Below are 18,685 nucleotides of genomic sequence, written 5' to 3'. Positions count from 1 at the left end.
TGCATAAAATGCACATCGGTGCTTCTCTTGGCCAGTTCATTGATAATGGGAGTTAAGGTGTGCATTAAGTTCATTGGTATTTTCCTACAGCAGAGTGTGCTCTTACTGTACAGTATGCAAGAAATAGTCAAAGTCATGGAAGGAGTGAGGGCTGACATTTGGGAACCTTTTGCACACTACTGGTGCTCCCTCTAGTGGAAGGTGATACATACTGCTTGAAACCACACATGCATGGGATTAGCACACACACAGGAAAGAAAAACGTGAAAGAGAGTGATGAAAGCAATCAGGATGTGTAAGAGTTATTCCCAGTATTTGTATTTATATATTAGTGACTGTACTTGCTGGACATTAACAGGCAGAAAAGAGAAGAGATCTTCATCTGATGAATGAGTTCTCAGTGCTGACTGGCACAGTTGTGAAGCTCGCTATGTGGACTTGTTCTGGACTCCAGACAGATCCTGCAGGGAATCAAGTACTCATCCTCAGGCACTGTACCTGTAATAATTACCCTGCTCTGGAAATAAGTTCATAAGGGACCTGCAGCTCAGCTACATAAAGCACCCATAATATGGGCAGGCTCCAAGGATAGAACATACCACATTAGCAAGTTTTAACTTTCTTCTGTGCAAACAAAGTTTATCTCTGCTTGCTGCAGCCTAACTGTAGAAATAGCCAAATGTAGAAATAAAAAGTCTGTAAGAGAACTGGTTTTGAAAAGTATAATTAGGGCACCTGGAGTTCTAAAGGTCTGAGGTGTTGTGTGTGTGGTGCAGGAAATTAAAAACTCGAATCGACCTCCAGTGATGGAATCAGGCAACAAGAGAATAAGATTCCAGCACAACAAAAGCTGTTTAACAAGGGTAATTACCAAGTTAAAATTGCACAAAACAAATCTTTTATGCATGCAGGCTACATTTAGGTGATGCATTCTGTATTTGCGACTTGCCAGAATCAACAAAACTACTTTCTTTTGTGCGTTGTTATTGCTTTGCCGACATTAGGGCTGCTCCTTTCATGGCAATGAGCCCTTGTTTAAATTTGAATGTGAATTTGAATTTTAGAGGATAAATGAGGGAGGGGATGAGGGGTGAAAGGAAAAGAAAGTGGGGAGAGAGAGGGGGAAAGAGAGAGGTTGTCAGTTGCCTGTCTGTGTTTAATGGAGGTCCCTGGTGTCGCCCTCAGGCTCCTTCACTTCACAATTAATGGAGGATCTCTCAGGGGAGAGCCATGCTTCTCAATAACACCTACACACAGACACACACACACGCACACACACGCACATCCAGTAATAAGCCTTCTGGTTGAGATGAACTCTGCTCTGGAGTTCTGCCTCAACATGAGCCTCATCTCCAGGCTTGCAGCACCACAGACTCCTGCTTTCTCTGTTCGAACCATGAGCTGGGCCTGCTTGTGTCTCCACCTTCAGTCACCACTGAGAGCTTCACACACCAGAGGTGGTTAAAGATGGTATGGCAATGAGAAGGGTATAAGGAGGAAGGAAAGAGAGAAATGCCTTTTCTTCAGAACTCAGGTTTCATTATATCCTTTCTCTGATCTGTCTGCTTTGGTTTATTTCTCCTGGATCTGCAGAGGAGAAGCCCCTGGTGCAGCTTTACACATGTGTATGTGTGTGATTACTTGTTTGAACTGCTCAGAACACTGAAAAAACAATGCAATAATGAGACAGGATGGTGCATAGATGGTGAAATATCTATAGCCATAAATATCTGTGACCTTTATCCCCAACAATTACAGGAGTGTTTGTCGAGGCAGAAATCTGAGGCCAAATATTTGTAAATATTACACTCGCAGAAGGCAACCTTGTAAGCTCAGTTACACTTTGATTTATTTACGATGCCAACAATCTCTTGGGAATTACATTTTTTGGATTGTTTTATATTTCTAAGCCTAATGATGGAATATATTTGATCAGGAAGGAAGCAGTTGTGCTTTGGATCACACACGTCTTCTGTTACGAGTGTGCTTACAGAAAGTCTGCCCCTTATTACTGAGGTTAGCATTGCTTATAAATGGAAAGAGAACAGCCTTCATTAGACAAGAACTATTGCCTTCCAAATGCAGAAGGAAGCAGCACCTTTTGATATGCACTAACCTTTGCACAGGTTCAAGTGCTCTTTTTGTTTTAAAATGCTTTATTGTCTCTGACAATTTATGTGCCCCTCAGCAAATCTATCTCATGAAAAAGCATGCGACATCTGTGTTTGTCTAAAGCACAAAAGTGCACACTTTCAAGATACAACCTTAAAAATGTGTAAAAGCATGCATTCACACAACTCTGTGTAAAATGTACGTTTCTCTACATATCCAGTGGAACTATAAAAAGAGTGTAAGAGATAGTGAGATCCTTTCCTTTCCTTACTATTATTACCTGCTGTATGCTGTCTAAAAGTTCAGGAGAGGGAAAATCAGTGGAAAGCATTTAAAATTTGTCAGTCATTTTCTACCGCTCATTCCACAGTGGGTTGCTGGGAAGCTGGTGCCTATCTCCAGCACTCTATGGGCGGGAGGCAGGGTACACCCTAGACAGGTCGCCAGTCCATCCCAGGGCAACACAGACACACACAGGACAAACAACCATGCACACACTCATTCACATTCACCCCTAAGGGCAATTTAGAGAGACCACTTAACCTAACAGTAATGTTTTTGGACTGTAGGAGGAAGACGGAGTACCCGGAGAGAACCCACGCATGCACGGGGAGAAAATGCAAACTCCATGCAGAAAGAACCTCGGCCAGGAGTCGAATCTGGGACTTTTTTGCTGCAAGGCAACAGTGCTACCAACTGTGCCACCGTGCAGCCCATTTAAAATATCTGTGTCAATTTCTATCCTCTAAAATTTGTGTGAGAATGAAAGAAAGAAAGAAAGCAAGAAAGAAACCTGAGAACATCTCTTGTCTGAATACCTCATCAGGTGACCCCACAAACTTTCAGTCAGAATTAATTTTGGACTTTGTTTAGACCATTGCCAAACTCTTATTTTCCTCTCATGAACTCATCCTTTTGTTGGTATAGATGATCTACTCCTCAGTCTAATTACTGTATATGAAGAACACAAGAGATTGTTGTTGCATGTAGAAAACCACCAGTACTGACTAGAAATTACTACGACTACTTCCCAACTTAATCCGAGGAAAACAAATATAAAGAATACTGATATTGGGCCACACAGGAGCTTTTTTAGGTCCTTTTAAAGCATTTAACAATAGTGCTGTGTACAATCCAAAGTTTTCAAATCCAAACAATGTCACTAAAGGTATTTAACAAGGGTTGCTTTTTCTCTTCTTAGAACATACACAAAGAATCACAAAGTTTGGTGAAGTATAGGGCTGATAGGTATCATGAATTTAAGTGAATGGGATCTTCTTTTGGGTCAGAAAAAAAAACTTTTGCATTCTGGCACGTTTTTTAAAAAGCATTATTCTCTAAAATGTCTAATGTGATGATTAGTAAAGTAGCTTCTTTGAGTCTCAAATTGTGAATGTATGTCTTTAAAGCCCATATTTTATGCTGATGTTGCAGAAGCAACATTAATTTTGTGCTAATACTAAGGGTAACAGAGTTTAATTTAAATTTACATAAAAATGCATGATTCTTGATTTAAAGCTTAAAAACATTTGAAAAACTGTTCTACGACCCGTGGCAATGGTTTAAAACTTTCTTTAGAACCAGGTATATGTAGAGGACATTCAGTGCACAGAAATGAGACCAGAACTTGGTTGAGTTGATTCAGTTAAGACTATCCTCAAATTTAAGCTGCTTTATCATTTTAATCATGGTAAGGCTTTCATTTTGAGCTAAGATGCCATTTCCTGTCAGTCACCTGGACATCCTGTGCATGCCTTGGCCTCAGACTGGTGGGCTGCGGTTGTTCACCTGGTTACCGTCTCCTTTTGTTTCCATTTACATATTCATCACAAATTCTCATGAATATTGATGAGCTGGCTGCGGGCGCAATGGGTGCCCAGTGGCTGCAGGGCATTGTGGGAAATTAGCTGCATCACTAATTGTGATCCACAGCCCCTCGAGTGTGTCAATCAAAGGCAGGAAGGATGATACTTTTGGGGGCACCTGTAGCTCCGAATATGTATGCATGAGGAGATAGAGGGAGAGTAAATGTGTTCGTGTGTGTGCTTCTGCGTACATCCAGGGCCACAAGACCACTCTGTTTCTATGGAAACCTCCACAATCAGAGCACAGGAGGCTATGGCCCGGGATCACAGAGAGCGTTATGGAATGAGGATGAGAAATAAAATTAGCTTCGGAGACAAGGTAATATGTCTGTCTAAGAGTCTGTCTTTGTATCTGCAGTACCCTGAGCTTTAACAAACAAAAAAAGTTGCAAGTTCATAAAAAGGATGAAAAACAAAGTTGCTTTAATTGTAAATTGTGCTATTTGCTTCTTTTTTTTAAGTTACAGCAAAAGACTCCAACAAAGGGTATGAGCAACTTGAACTTGCAAAATCCAAAATACTCTTTTATCATGGTCCAGCTGTGAGCTACCACTTGGAAAACAAAGCCCCTATAGAGAAGCTGGATCGATGCTGATAAATTAAGAGCCTTTTGTGATGTAATGCAGAGCTGCAGCAATATCAAATCTCAGTCCTAATAGAGAAGTTTGCGTGGGGCAGAGGTGGGTAATCCAGGTCCAGAAAGTAAAAGGCCTGTACAGAAATTAGTTCCAACAATTTGTATTTCCAGCTCCACAACATAGACAGGGACTAATCGCCTGCTTAATTGAACAGAATGAAGGAAAACTAGGCAGGGTTTTTACTTTGTGGACCTGGAATACCCACCTCTGCTGTGGGCTAAAAAATAGATTTGTTTCTCTGCTACTTACGGTAGTGCAAGATTTTTAATCTGAAATATAATGAAATTAAATTCCACAAATCTAAAGACTAAAAGCGGTCAATTCATTGTATCTACTCTATGGTAAATGGCCTGCACAGTATAGCGCTTTATCAAGTCCGAGGACCCCAAAAGCACTTTACACTACAATCAGTTATCCACCCATTCATACACACATTCACACACTGGAAGTTTTTTTTTCTGTTTTGATTGAGGCGCTTCCTAAAAATAGCAGCCTTCCAGCTTTTTTAAAATATTTTCTTCCAAAAATGTTGCACAGATTTAGTAAATGTTGTAATTCCAATTTTTTATTTTTTTGTGTGCTTAAATGCAGGTGTTGATGTTTTAACATTTGGTATTTTTGTAGGATTTTTCGTTACTTTATCTCTCACATCACCTGTTTTTCGTCTCATTTCAACTGCTTTACATACAGTTGAAAAATTACAAACAGTCTAAAAAACAACGTTTTTTTTCTCTGTCTGACATTAAACTGACATAACCTTCCTGCTTAAGGTCAGTTAGGGTTATCAAAACAGAATTAGAGAGAGACTATCTTTATTACTTCCTTTAAAGTGAGACGTTTACCTTTCTTTTTTATTCAAAAGCAGTTATTTTCATTATAGCCAAACACCAGTTTTAAACCATAGGACATGTCTCCAGAAATTGAAGCTTTTTTTCCATCAGTGCATTTGCAAACTGTAGTCTGTCTGTTTACTTTGCTTTTGGAGTAAGAGCTTCTTCCATGCTGAGAGGTCTTCCAGCTGATGTAGCACAGGTCTAGTTTAAATAAGGATTATGACACTCTCTTAACTACTTCAGCCAGCATCTTCCTATGGTATTTTGTTTTTGTTCTGGGGTCACTTTTCACCAAAACATGATGATGATGACAATGATGGTGATTACTGTTATAATTGAACAGTATGGACATTCCCATTATACTTGCTTATAATTGTAAAGTGCACCCACGGATGAACCAGATGAACCATTTTCTTTTTAAAGGAACAGCATAGGAAACACTTTTATAGTTGATTATGGAGCTTTCTCTCAATGCTGCTAAATTTCTGGAGTAGCTGTTTTGACATTTGGTTTTTTAGAGGATTTCTGGTTTCTTGGTTTCACACATTACCTGCATTCTCAAACTCACAGAATGTCATTGAATCATTTTAACTTTCAGTCTTCAGCCTTTTTCTGCCTGCATTTGGGTTATCCTTCAACCATCCACCTTTAACCCTAACAGTTGTATTCAGTGGCGAAACATAGTTTTATCCACCTATAATCCAATATTTAATTTCGTCAGGTCTGGTCAATTTATATTGTGCATGTGGCAAAACATTGCCCTATCAATCCCAAATATTATGCACTACTTGCCTCTTTTTTCCAGGATTACTTGATAAGCAGCTTCAGGAAGTGCAAATATTTTATACCACTTAGACTGAAGTAACCATGGATAAGATATTGATTTTTTTGTTTAAATAGTTCTAAAGCATGAACTGAATAAAGATTCTTCTGTCATGCAATGCAGAGCTGTGGGAATATGGGAATCAAAACTGAATCCCAACAGAGGAGATTGCATGAGAAACCAAATCCAGCTTCTAAAACTTGTGTTTCTCTTGCATTTAAAGTAAGCCAAGATTTTTACCTGGGAATAACCAAAAAACTCATCATAAATCTAAGTCTCAAAAAGCAGTTAGTAATGTTTACATCTATATCTCCATACATCTATACAGACCCATTCAATATATTAGAATATAATTGAAAACCATTTTTTTCAGTAACTCAAATCACTAATTGAAACAGGTACAGATTAACTACACACAGACTGATGTTTTCAAGCCATTATTTCTACTTATATGATGATTTTTCACTTACAGCTGATAAAAACACAACATTTAAGATTAGAATATTGCATCAGACCAATACCAAAAGTGTATACAGAAATGTGGGCTTAGTGAAAAGTATGTTTAATACCTGCTTAAAACTTCAAAAGTCAATTTTAAATGAGCCTCAATGGAACACATATTCTAAATTATTGAACATAACTGTATTTACAAGAACAAACTATTAAACTGGTTTGTGGTGACATTTCAGAATAATCCGCTGTGAGTTTTGAGTAGTTAAAAATGTTTTGATGTCAGTAGAGCAGTGGACCAGAAGCATTCTCCTGCAGCACCTGTGCTATTTAACAGATATTAGCATATAGAACTGTGTCATCAGCATAGAATCACATTTTGTAGTTATTGTGCTGATACATAGCAGTTTTGTTAAATGCTAAATTTTGGCAGTTTTCCATTTTTTTGCCATTTGCTTTTAAATCAAATGTGGAAAAAGTAATGCTTGAGTGGCTGTTATAGAATTGTTGACTTTCGAGAATTTCTGGTTACTTGGTCTCTCACATTACCACATGCATTCTTAGTGTCAAGCTAATTCAAAAAAATTCCTTTCAATCTCTTGCCATATGTGGCCTGTGTTTGTGTCTCCACCCCAAACCACATCTTTTCCATCCCTTACAGCTGCTTAAGAAAGCACATACCAGCTTTATAGAAGAAGGGGAAAGGGCTGAATGTTGGGAATACAAAAGACTGAAACAGTTATACTCAAGATAAACTGAACAAAAAGGTTTTGTTTTTTTAGCAGGACTCCCAACTTTGATCTTGCAGGAAACATTTGTACTTTTGGAGCCATCCTCAACCAGTCCTATCCTGCAATAACCTAAACGTGCTGTTTTGTTTCCGTTATTTTTTGTTCATATTCACTCTAATACTGTTGCAAAATGTAGTACAGATGCTGCAACAAGACTATTCTTTAAATATATTTCGGATGATTCAATTTTTATTTCAATGTCATGACTAAGAAAGCTGATATATTTGTACCTTGTGCTGAAACATATCCCTCATCATCTCTGTTGTCTCTGGTTTTCACAATGTTCACTGTTTTCTCCTCAGTGCAAACATATAGCAACATTTGATATGATACTATTGTTAAAACAACTACTAAAAAGATATGTCAAAGCACACACAAAAAAACGAGTGACAAGTGTTAAAGACATGCTAAAATAACACGCCATCTTGCATTTTTTTACCACTTGAAATGACACCCTTTGACACATTCTCTCCCTGAGTGTTTGTGTGTGTGTGTGTGTGTGTGTGTGTGTGTGTGTGTGTGTGTGTGTGTGTGTGTGTGTGTGTGTGTGTGTGTGTGTGTGTGCGTGCGTGCGTGTGTGTGTGTGTGTGTGTTCAGGGACAAAGCATTCAGTGTTATTTCACCACGTTTCTCTGATTTGTTTTTATTTGAGTGGAAGTTTCAAGTAGTGCGTCTTGACGAATTGCATGGCCTGGTGTTGGAAGTGCAAGACGCAGCAGCATATTGCAGGTGAGTGAAGTCATTAATATTTCCTCTGTATCAATATTACTGGTGGAATGGTGTGTGCAAAAAATAGGTTAAAAAAAAGTGTGTATGTGTGCCTCAGATTGACAGGTGGATGATCTCAGTGAGTGGAGCACCCTGGGATCGACTGCATAATCAGGGAGACAAAGGAGCACAGGAAGAGACGAAGAAACGAAGAGACGGAGAAAAAGTGTGTGTACGTGTGTGTGTATGTGTGTGTGTATCTGTGAAAGAGAGAGAGCGCAAGAGAGGGATGAGAGAAACAGAGAAGTGCGGAATAGTAAAATTCCCAGAGGTGTGATGGGGTTGTGTGCTCTCGTCTCTGTTTATTTCTCTGCATTCGTTTGAAATGGTTTGCATGAGTATATACATTTCTCTAGTGTGTATGTACACCTCTATGTGTGTATGTTAGTGTATTTAAACCTTCATCTGTGTAAGTGTGTGTGTATGTGTGCAGGAGGTGTTTGATGGTTTCCAACAGTAAATAGGTTCATTGTGAGAACAGCAAAGGTTCCACATCAGGAGACTTGCCTGGTAATTATGCAGAGCAGTCCTAACCCCTCCCCTCTTTAACGCTCACATCACGATGTTGTTGTGGTGTGTTTCTTGTGTATTGTGGTGCAAGTGTGTAATATGGGTGTTTGTCTTGCCATAAAGCAGCGAATCTGTGATCTCAGGTGCCTTATGTGTAAGCTGTGGTTGACATCCTCGCACGCTGTTCAACAGTAAACAGGTTTTCTCTGGCAGCTCAGGAATTAAGAGGAGCGGCGTATGAGCTTGTGGCCGACCATGGGGCTCAAAGCTGGAGGAGTCTGTTATAATTGACCAACTCTGTCGACAAGTTTCACAAGCATCTCCCGTTGCTCTCCGTTTGGTTTGGGCTCTGCTTCATCTGTGCCTTTTTCCATTTCAGATCTTCCCCACTCACATTTTAGGACAAACAAAAGCTTTACGGGGCCAAAAAGAGAACATGGTGAGGTTGTGAATTCAAAAGTGCTGGAAATCAATATGGCTAATGGTGGGCTGTCAGGAAGAAAGACACATTTTGATCTTTGTTTATTTTGCAACATAAAGGCTGTGTTTGTCTTTTTTTAATAATATCATTTTAGTTAACCTTGTCCCAGCAGGGAAGCACTGATAATGCACTAGTTTGCTAAAATAGAACTCTTACCATATTTTCACCAGGAGTTCAGGAAGATGTTACCTACAGCAGTGGTTCTCAGCCCTGGTCCTCCAAGCCCACTGTCCTTCATGTTTTAGATGTGTCACTGCTCCAGCACACCTAATCCAAATGTTAGCATTGCCTCATGCATGCCAACAAGTGTTTGAGAAGCCTGTTAAACACCTATTTATTTCAGTCAGGTGTTGGGCTGCAAGGAAACATCTAAGACATGCAGGACATTTGGCCCTTAAAACCAAAGTTGAGCAACACTTCAACACAGATGTAGGAGCAGAAGGTGAATTAATTGATCCTTTTGTATAGCGTATGGAGAATCAGGTCACATGGGTGATCAGTGGTCATGACTGTTTCCCCCTCCTGAGTGGAACACCTAACCCAACAGAGAAGGGTTCCTACCATATATACTCTTGACCACTGATCACCCATGTGACTTGATATTCAATTCCCATACATAAATATTAATTATTTCACCTTCTGCTCCTACAACAGGTATATGCCCCTTACATGATTCTTCTGTTCTTTCTTTTCACACATAAATTTTTTAGATCGTGATACAGTTTTATATCAGACAAATAAAACCTGAGTAAAAATGCAGTTTTCAAGTGATTTGCTGTAGGATAAAAGCTATCGGTACCAACCAGGCCCTGTGTGAAACAATACTTTACAACCAGAAGAGCCTAGCCTACCAAAACTACTACAAAAGTGCATCAAAGACATCCAGGAGGTCACAAAAGAACCCAGACCATCAGTTAAGGTTTAGGGTTCATCATTCAACAATAAAAAAAGAGATTGAGCAAAGCTGCTGCTGACTTACAAAAAATGTTACAGACTCCTGTCTTCTTGCCAAAAACATCTTGATGATTATAAGGACATCTGGAAAAATGGTGTGTGGACTGGAGAGACAAAGGTATAACTTAGATTATCACCTTACATCCAACCCTAAACTAAAACAGCATTTCAAGATATAGCTGACAATCAAATAACGTGGTAGTGGTGGTCTTGAGCTGCTTTGCTGCTTCAGAACCTGGGCAACTTGTGATTGTGATTGATGGAACAATGATTTCAGCTCTCTAACAGAAAATCCTGAAGATGAATGTCTGACTATCAGATTATGCCCTTAAGCTAAAGCACATTTGCGTTATGCAGCTGGACAATGGTCCAAAGCAAACCTGCAAGTCCACCTCTAAATGGTTCAAGAAAATGTAAGGTTTTGGAGTAGCCTAGTCAAAGTATTGACATAAATCTAATGAAAATGTTTTGGCCTGCCCTTAAAAGGCCATTCATGCTCCAAAATCTTCCTATATAGCTGAATTAAACAATTCTGCAAAGAAGAACGGGCCAAAACCGAACTTGACTGCATTGCTTGATAATTAGGATCAGACTGAAATGTATGTACTTAACTTCGGATCTGCTAGTAATGACTGGATTAATACTTTTGCAGTCTCTAACATGTTTTCTTCCAAGATTGCTATATACTTATCTTCATCCATCTTCCCATCAACTCTGACCAGGATCCCTGTCTCTGCTGCATAATACCCTCAGCATGATGCTGCCACCACCATGTTTTACTTGGGGATGGTGTATTCAGGGTGTGTTAGCTTTCTGCTACACATTTCATACATGTAGACTATATATGTACATATGGAGAGTAAGAAAGGAGGGAAAGACAAAGGCACCCCTCCATTTTCAGTTTGTTTTCTTTTGAAAACTATGTATTCCTTTCCTTCCATTTTGCACTATTCTGTCTTGGTCTTTCACTTATAACCCTAATAAAATGCATTGAAATTTGTGGTCACAATGTGACAAAATAACAATTTTAAGTAATATCAATACTTTTGCAAGGCACTTGTCCAGGCATTTTTCAGTGCTCATAATGGATATATATATACACTACTGGTCAAAAGTTTTAGATACACTTTATCACTTAATGGGTCTCTTTATTTTCATGACTATTTAAACTGTAGATTCTCACCAAAGGCAACAAAACTATGTGGAATTATGTAGTAAACAAAAAGTGTGAAAGAACTCTAACATTTTTATATTTTAGATTCCTTAAAATAGCCACCCGTTTGCTCTGATTACGGCTTTGCTCTCTTGGCGTTCTCTCCATGAGCTTCATGAGGTGGTTACCCGATATGGTTCTCCAAAGTGTCTGGAAAGAACTTCCCAGAGGTTCATTGAGAGATGGAGAAACGTTCATATTTCTGTCATCACAGCAAAGGGCGGCTGCTTCAAGGAATCTAAAGTATAAAACATTAAAGTTCTTTTAAATTTTTTGGTTTATTACATAATTCCAAGTGCGTTCATTTACTATTTTGATGCCTTCATTGAGAATCTATGTACAATGTAAATAGTCATAAACATAAAGAAAACCATTACATGAGAAAGGTGTTCTATAACCTTTGACCTGTAGTGTGTATACACCAGATATATGTTTAAAAAATACATATTTCTTTGTTCTTAATCAGTGATTTCAGTTTTCAGGATGCATTCCATTTACTGAATAATATACAGAAAAAGATATATTCATCTCAGTCTTGTTTAAATGTTGGTAAGACACCAAACGTTTGGTGATAAACTCTGTGCACATTTATGTCAAACAACACACAATAATGAGGGCCTTATAATCATAGAATTTATTATGACGTAATTCCACATACAAGACACATTAAATGTGACATCTTATACAGTTTAGGTTACATTTCCTCAACAATACAACAACAAAAATGTTCAGAGTGTGGTGCCTGGAGGCTTTCATCTGACACCTTGTTAACATTTCATATACCTGTCTCTGGTTCTGAAATGTCCGTCCGCTTGCCGGGGACATTCTCTCAGTAGTTGAAACAAGAGAACTTGTAGCAAGACGGTTTGACTCTGCCTGTGCCCTGTCATTTCTCACAGAACCACTGCAAGAAAGGTAAATAATAAAACCTTGAACCTGTATTTTTGTCAAGACTGGACTAGACTAAAAAAAAAGCCTGAAAGAGCAGGTGGCCAAATAGTTTCATGCTTAAAGATTTCCTTTTTGCAGAATTCTCGGCCTGTGTCTAATCTCGCTAATTCAATGTACACTGCACAGATCCTCTCTTGCACATTCACACTCATACAACATATATTCAAACAGCTCTGCTTTAAGAGATTACAGAGATTACCCAGGAATTACACGATCAAAGTCATTGAACCTGCATCACCCCCACCCACCCATACTTGTCATGTGTACACTTACTGGGTCTGAAAGTAGGAGAACAAGCTGGTGTGTGTGTCGTGTTTTTTTTTTTTTACAAAGCAAAGACCTGCAGGTTAATCTCCCCTTGGGCTGCACGGTCCGAGTGGCGCACTCTGCTGGAGTGGACAAGAAGAGCAAGAAAGGGAAACCGACGATTTGTGATACAGAGCCACAGGACATACTTTGTGCACTCATTGATCATAGTTTTACATGTTCTTTACTGCATATTCTTTATATGCAGTATAAAAAAATGCATTATTTTAAAAAATGCAGGAAATTAAAAAAGTTGTTTTCAACAAACTGTGTTGTTAGGATTTGCCAATAACAGTTGTGATTCATTGTTTAAAAAACATTACTTCACTTGTGAGTGCAAAATAATGTTAGAAATATTGCAACAAAAAATCATTTGTGAGGAAAGAAAATCAACAACAAAGACACATGGAAGTAAATCAATGGAAATATGAAACTAGTTAATTGTTTTTTTATATGGTACAGACTTTCAACAGGTTTATCAGAACTTTCAAGGCTTCAGGTATAGGTAACAAAAAAGAAACACACAAATAACATAATTTTTGTTTATTTAGGCCTGACTATAAATTCATTTAAAACAAAACAGAAAAACAAATTTTAAAAAATCTGTTTATTCTTGAAAGTTTTCAAAGGATCATTTGTTAAAGTAAAAGAGGCTGAAAGGTCTGCAGAAAAAACATTGTAGATGGATAAAATTGCATCCGCAGGTAAGCTGTTGCAGTGGCAGTTTTGATATGGGTCGTATTGGTCACGTGTTCAGGGCGGCATAGCTTTGGGGGTTGCATAATCCCTCAATAATTACAGAAATAAATTGGTTATCTGTCAGCTTCTCACCCTGCAAGGTTTCTGTTGCTTAATTGCATGCCCGATCAAAGGCCACATGAAGAAAATGGTACTTATGGGCTTTTCATTTCCAGCTTCAGATTTGACAAATCAAACAAACTTTGCATATCATTACTTGGAAACTGGTGAAAAATGTATATGGTTCTAAGTGTTTGACCAATCACATCCAATTATCAAAAAGTTGTGCAAACAATATATAGATGCCATGTAAAAAAAAAATCTTTTTACATTACCTCACACGTAGAAATACTAAAATCAACACATACAAAGACCAATCACTTCACTATGTATATAAATAATATATTTGGAGCCAAAGTTTGAAGCATATAAATCCAAAAAGTAACTTAAAGAAAATACAATGAGCATCATTAAAGTGCACTGCAACAAAATAATCTCTATCATTTCTGTGTATCCTTTGTTTTACCAACATATCTATAAGGGCAACAAGTCAAATATTTCACATGTGGATACACAAGTGACAACACTATTAACAGCAAGTTTTCTGCCTTTATGTGGATGGAAAAAGTATTATGTTTACATAGTATTGTTACACTGTTCACAATTACCACAGAGGAAGCAAACGTGTTTGTAGTTTTTAACCATATTTCTTTTTACATTGAAAATTTGCTAAAACAATATGATCTTTAATGCTTTTTTTCTTGCTTTATGAATAAATAAGGATTTTTTAAATCGAATATAGTTCAGGATCAGATTGCAAGATATACTAGTCCTTTCAAAAAACAGACTTTGTAGTGGCAGAAGGAACTGAAAACAGGGTAGCACATGTAACATAAACCTTTTTTGGGTTTTTTGTAGTACTCATGAGCCTTCTTTTTTGGATTTTGTGTTATTTTTATTAAATCTGACCTGCATTTGATCATTTCTAAGTAATTATTAATAGGATAATTCTGTTTTGCACTAAGATTCTCTAAGTTCAAGAAGTTTGAAACTGGGAAGTGTTCATGTGACTGTTGCATCCCACCCACCCAACTAACACAGCATATTACATCTTCCCTTTATGTGAGTCATCATATTAGGGCATCATAAACAAAAATGAATTGAGAGACAATAATACAGAATAAAGGAGAATGTATCCAATCTGACTGTTCTCCAGTGTGTGTTGAAGCAACGTTTGATATATACACCCTACAGATGCCAGGTTTCAATTAAGACCTCCCAACTAATAAAAATTTATTCAACCAGCAAAGATCCATTAAACTCTTGGCATTGAAGCCTCCATTCAGAGTAAAGCCTGGAGCCACTTCTGAAGCAATAACGCACATGAATATCACCATTATTCTGTTTTTAATGGGGGTAATTATCTGAATAGTTCTGAAATCCCACAGACACAATGGAAGAATCATCTGACTAAATAAACAGACCATTAAATGTTTAACGCATTGTGTGATTTTTACATCTCGTCTGAAACGCTGACGGATCTCACAAGGAAAAAAAAAAAGAAAAATAAGAGGTGATGAAAATCTTACGAGTGAGTGCTGCTCTTTTCCTCCCATCTGCACGGGAAATAGTCGAAAGATTTTTGGCTTTCGTGTGATCTTCAGGAGCACTTCAGAAACTCTTGAAAAGAGAAGTTAATGAACTTCGATCGCCGCGCACGGACGCGCGCACGCACGCACGCACATGCAGCAGGCTCACACTAATCCAACAGCTGCTGGAGTTAAGTTTTCAAAATCAATTTTACAGCTTCGGTCCTGCACGGCTGATGCTTGTAATCGTTTATTAAAAGTACTGTTAATCATTCAGCGCAGAAGACCATTAATTGGTGGCTTGGAAGCAACTAAACCCGCCAACCGAACACTCATTAACAGCCGATCAGTTGTTGCTCACATTTATGCTAATTTGTCGAAGTTATTATTTTATTAAATCAGCGTCATATAAAAAGGAAAGACGCCACCAAACTTTTTCTCTAAAAAAAAAAAAAACTCCAGACACATTGGTCATCAGTAAAACAAGGCTTGTTTATAAGAGACCAGAGGATTAAATACTGTCCGTTGGGAGCAGATTGGCCTTTTCTTCTGTTTATTCGCAGCAGATGACACGTGTCTGACCTGGATTGAACCTCTGAATTGACTTCACGAGTAATTACAGCAACAAAGAAGCAACAATTAAACACGCTAATTGGCAATACAAACCGACAAAGATACTCGGAGGTTATCTGTCGTTGCAGGTAACCAAAGGATGCATGTTATTCCCCTTTCTGAAGCGTCCCTGAAGCAGACTAAACGTCCCGGCTGATGGTGGGTGGGTCACCCCAGGCCATGTGATTATCAATCTATTATAGCATGTCCAGCTGACATGGGATTAGTGTAGGCTATTTCACCAGATATCAAGTCAAATAAGGGATAGAAATTAACAATAACGCATACTTATAAGCAGTGGCCACACGAAGGGGGGCCAAGGGGTCAATAGCCACCACCAAATATTTGCTCATTCTGCTCACTGCCTCCCTGGTCAGATAGTGCTTGATCCATTGTTGAATATGAGTTTACAAGAGCAAAATATCGGGTTCAATGAGTTGCAAATATTATCTGTCTTTTTATTTATTTAAGGCAAGTGTCATTTTTTATCTATCAAAACATCCCCCCAGCCGCGCAATCAGGCTGAAGCTGGCGGGGGAAAGGGGGGGTTGACACCCCAATAAAATTGCTGGCTACCCAACTATAATATTATTTCTGAATAAGTATTAAAGCTAGAAAAATGATTTTGAAATTTGATTTTTGGTATTTTCATGCTTGGTCATTTTAGGCATAACACCAAGGAAAGGTGTGGGGGGCTGGGGCAATGTCTACCCCTATGAGTTTGTATTATTTTTGTGTTAATTAAAAATTTTAAATAAATAGTTGAATTATTAGTTAGTTAGTTCGTTCGTTAGTTAGGCCAATTTTATGTCCCTCAGAGCCAGATGCCACTGGTGCCACCGAAGGGGGCCAGTGGAGCCAGTAACCACTTCTACATATTTGTCTGGAAGTGTTCCAATAGTTGGTTAGTTAAATATGCTTGAGTCATCACTGTGTCCTTCAGAGCATGACATTATAGTGGCACCAACACAGCTGAGGGAAAAGGGCCAGTAGCCATTATTATAACTTTTCCTCAAAGAATTACATTATTTATTTATCTAAATGTGCCTTTCCTGTCCTTCAGCAAAAGCTAACAGTGATGCAATGATCGTGTATCTTTCATAAGGAGAGAGACAGTCGTTCAAAATTTTGCAGAGGCTAAATAAACACATGTACAAACATCTTAAATTTGCACGTTTTTGATGTGTATGTACTTGAATGCATGGAATGTTAGGGTATTATGTTTTTTCTGGGTGTTTTTTGTTGTTGTTTTTTCATTGGGATGGCTGACTTTTTTCTTTTTTTTTTTTTTTACCTCAGACCCCCATTTTTGTTTTTGAACTTCTCCAGTGGTCTGTTTCTCATTGACTGCCTATTTATTTGCAAACACCTGTTTTCTGCCTATTCTGCTCTCCTCACCTCACGCACCGCATGAGAAGAAATTAATTTGCTGCACATCTTGAAGGCTTAAACAAGGCAGTGACGCGCCCCGCGGCCCCTCCCCTCCGCCAAAACGACAAAGTAAATCCCCACAATTAGCAGATCCATATTAGCATATTAACCTGAGCTTCCTTCCGAGGCGCATCCTTTATGTAGGTCAGACACAGTTTTAATTACTTTTTGCTGCTGACGGAGGGCAAACATGCTCTGCGCCGTTTGTTTTGGTCTGCGCCTTCATTGTGTCTGACGTTATTTTGGCTGGAGAAAGGTGCAGACGCAGCCGAGGCTGCAGCACCGACTTAACGGACGCTGATGGCCATATGAGGCCGGTGTCTGACCAGGGTTGATTAAAATCCTAACAGACTCATAAACAAGAACAAACACATGTGCGCTGACACTGGAAGCGGGCTGGGAGTTTTTTAACTTATGTGTGTATGGGTGTGTTTTTTTTTTCTCTAATTGCAGACTGGTTAGAAATGTGAAACCTGGGTTGTTGTTTCCTTTTCAAATATGCTTTAATATAAGCAGCATTTTATGGTTTCTAAAAGCATTCAGGGTATTTTAAACGCAGTATGGATCCAGCTAACCTCTAAATGTATCCTGAGTGGATCTAAGTGTTATAATCTGACACAATGTGCTGAAAGTTGTGTTAAAGCTTTGCCTATAAGGGGCTTACACGGCAGTAACAGGCTGGATTAAATGACTGCAGGCTATGAAGTGATCTATTATGGATAAATCTTGGCTCTGTATTAAACCGTTTAAAGAAATCTGGTCTGATCATCATGATCTCATGGTGTTTTTGGTCTTGGACCGCTGTGTATTCTAAGCTTGCTGTGTGACATTTAATGCAGGTTGTCGTTAAATGAAAGACCTGCAGCCTATTAAAAGACCTAAAAACAATTTTAAAAAGTCTAGTAAGATAAGCATAACCCCTTGGGCACATTTCCATAGACAGAAAAAAATGACACCTACTTCCGTCTACTTACGTGCGGTTAAGACGTCCATTGATGTCCTAATATAAAAGAAAGGTGAGTGTGGTTCATTTTGACCTCCAAAACTTTCGTTGAAGGCTAATTAGATGGGAGGTCTTGGTTAAAAAAAAACACGCACAATAGTTGGGCGACCTTAAACAGACGTCGATGGACGTCCAGTGTGAGGACAGCTTTCAAAGAGACACATTTAGACTGAACCACACTGGAAATGGATTATTAAACTTGTTATAGTTGTTATTTAGCTATTTTCAAAACTAAAGAAAACTTTTCGTGGTAAACATAATACTTTTAAAAATGCTGAGAAATTATAATACCAGAACACTGAGGCTTTCACATGCTTTCCACCCGGGTCTGGTCATGTGATCTCATGGTGCTTTGCCTTGAATGTTATAAGCTTATTGTGACATTTTATTCCGACGGTCATGAATTTAAAGAAGTGCAGTTTGTTAAAGTATATAAACACAAACAGCAACACGCACGAGTTAACACAAGTTCAATAGAAAAGATGTCTTCAATCTAAACAACGTTAAATTGTAGTTGAGAAGTAAAAGGTTAAAAGACGTCAGATAGAAAAAGATGTCTATTAAAGGGACAAGCTGCGCCAGATCCTTCAACAGTTTGCTGGGCCAAATTTACTTTT

General features: G+C 38.4%; 1 long non-coding RNA gene across 1 annotated transcript; it reads right to left on the bottom strand.

The window, feature by feature from the left end:
* Positions 1-12,049: 12,049 nt before the first annotated feature.
* On the bottom strand, positions 12,050-18,663 carry LOC124881770. The gene is made up of 2 exons (XR_007041741.1): positions 12,663-18,663; positions 12,050-12,342 (listed from the first exon to the last, which is right to left on the bottom strand). It is a non-coding gene; the product is annotated as an uncharacterized LOC124881770 (long non-coding RNA).
* Between the last annotated feature and the right edge of the window lie 22 nt (positions 18,664-18,685).

Source organism: Girardinichthys multiradiatus, chromosome 15 (assembly GCF_021462225.1).
Source record: "Girardinichthys multiradiatus isolate DD_20200921_A chromosome 15, DD_fGirMul_XY1, whole genome shotgun sequence".
In the NCBI taxonomy this organism is placed as follows: Eukaryota; Metazoa; Chordata; class Actinopteri; order Cyprinodontiformes; family Goodeidae; genus Girardinichthys; species Girardinichthys multiradiatus.
Note: the sequence above shows the minus strand (reverse complement) of the source record. Positions and strands in the feature narration are given on the sequence as shown.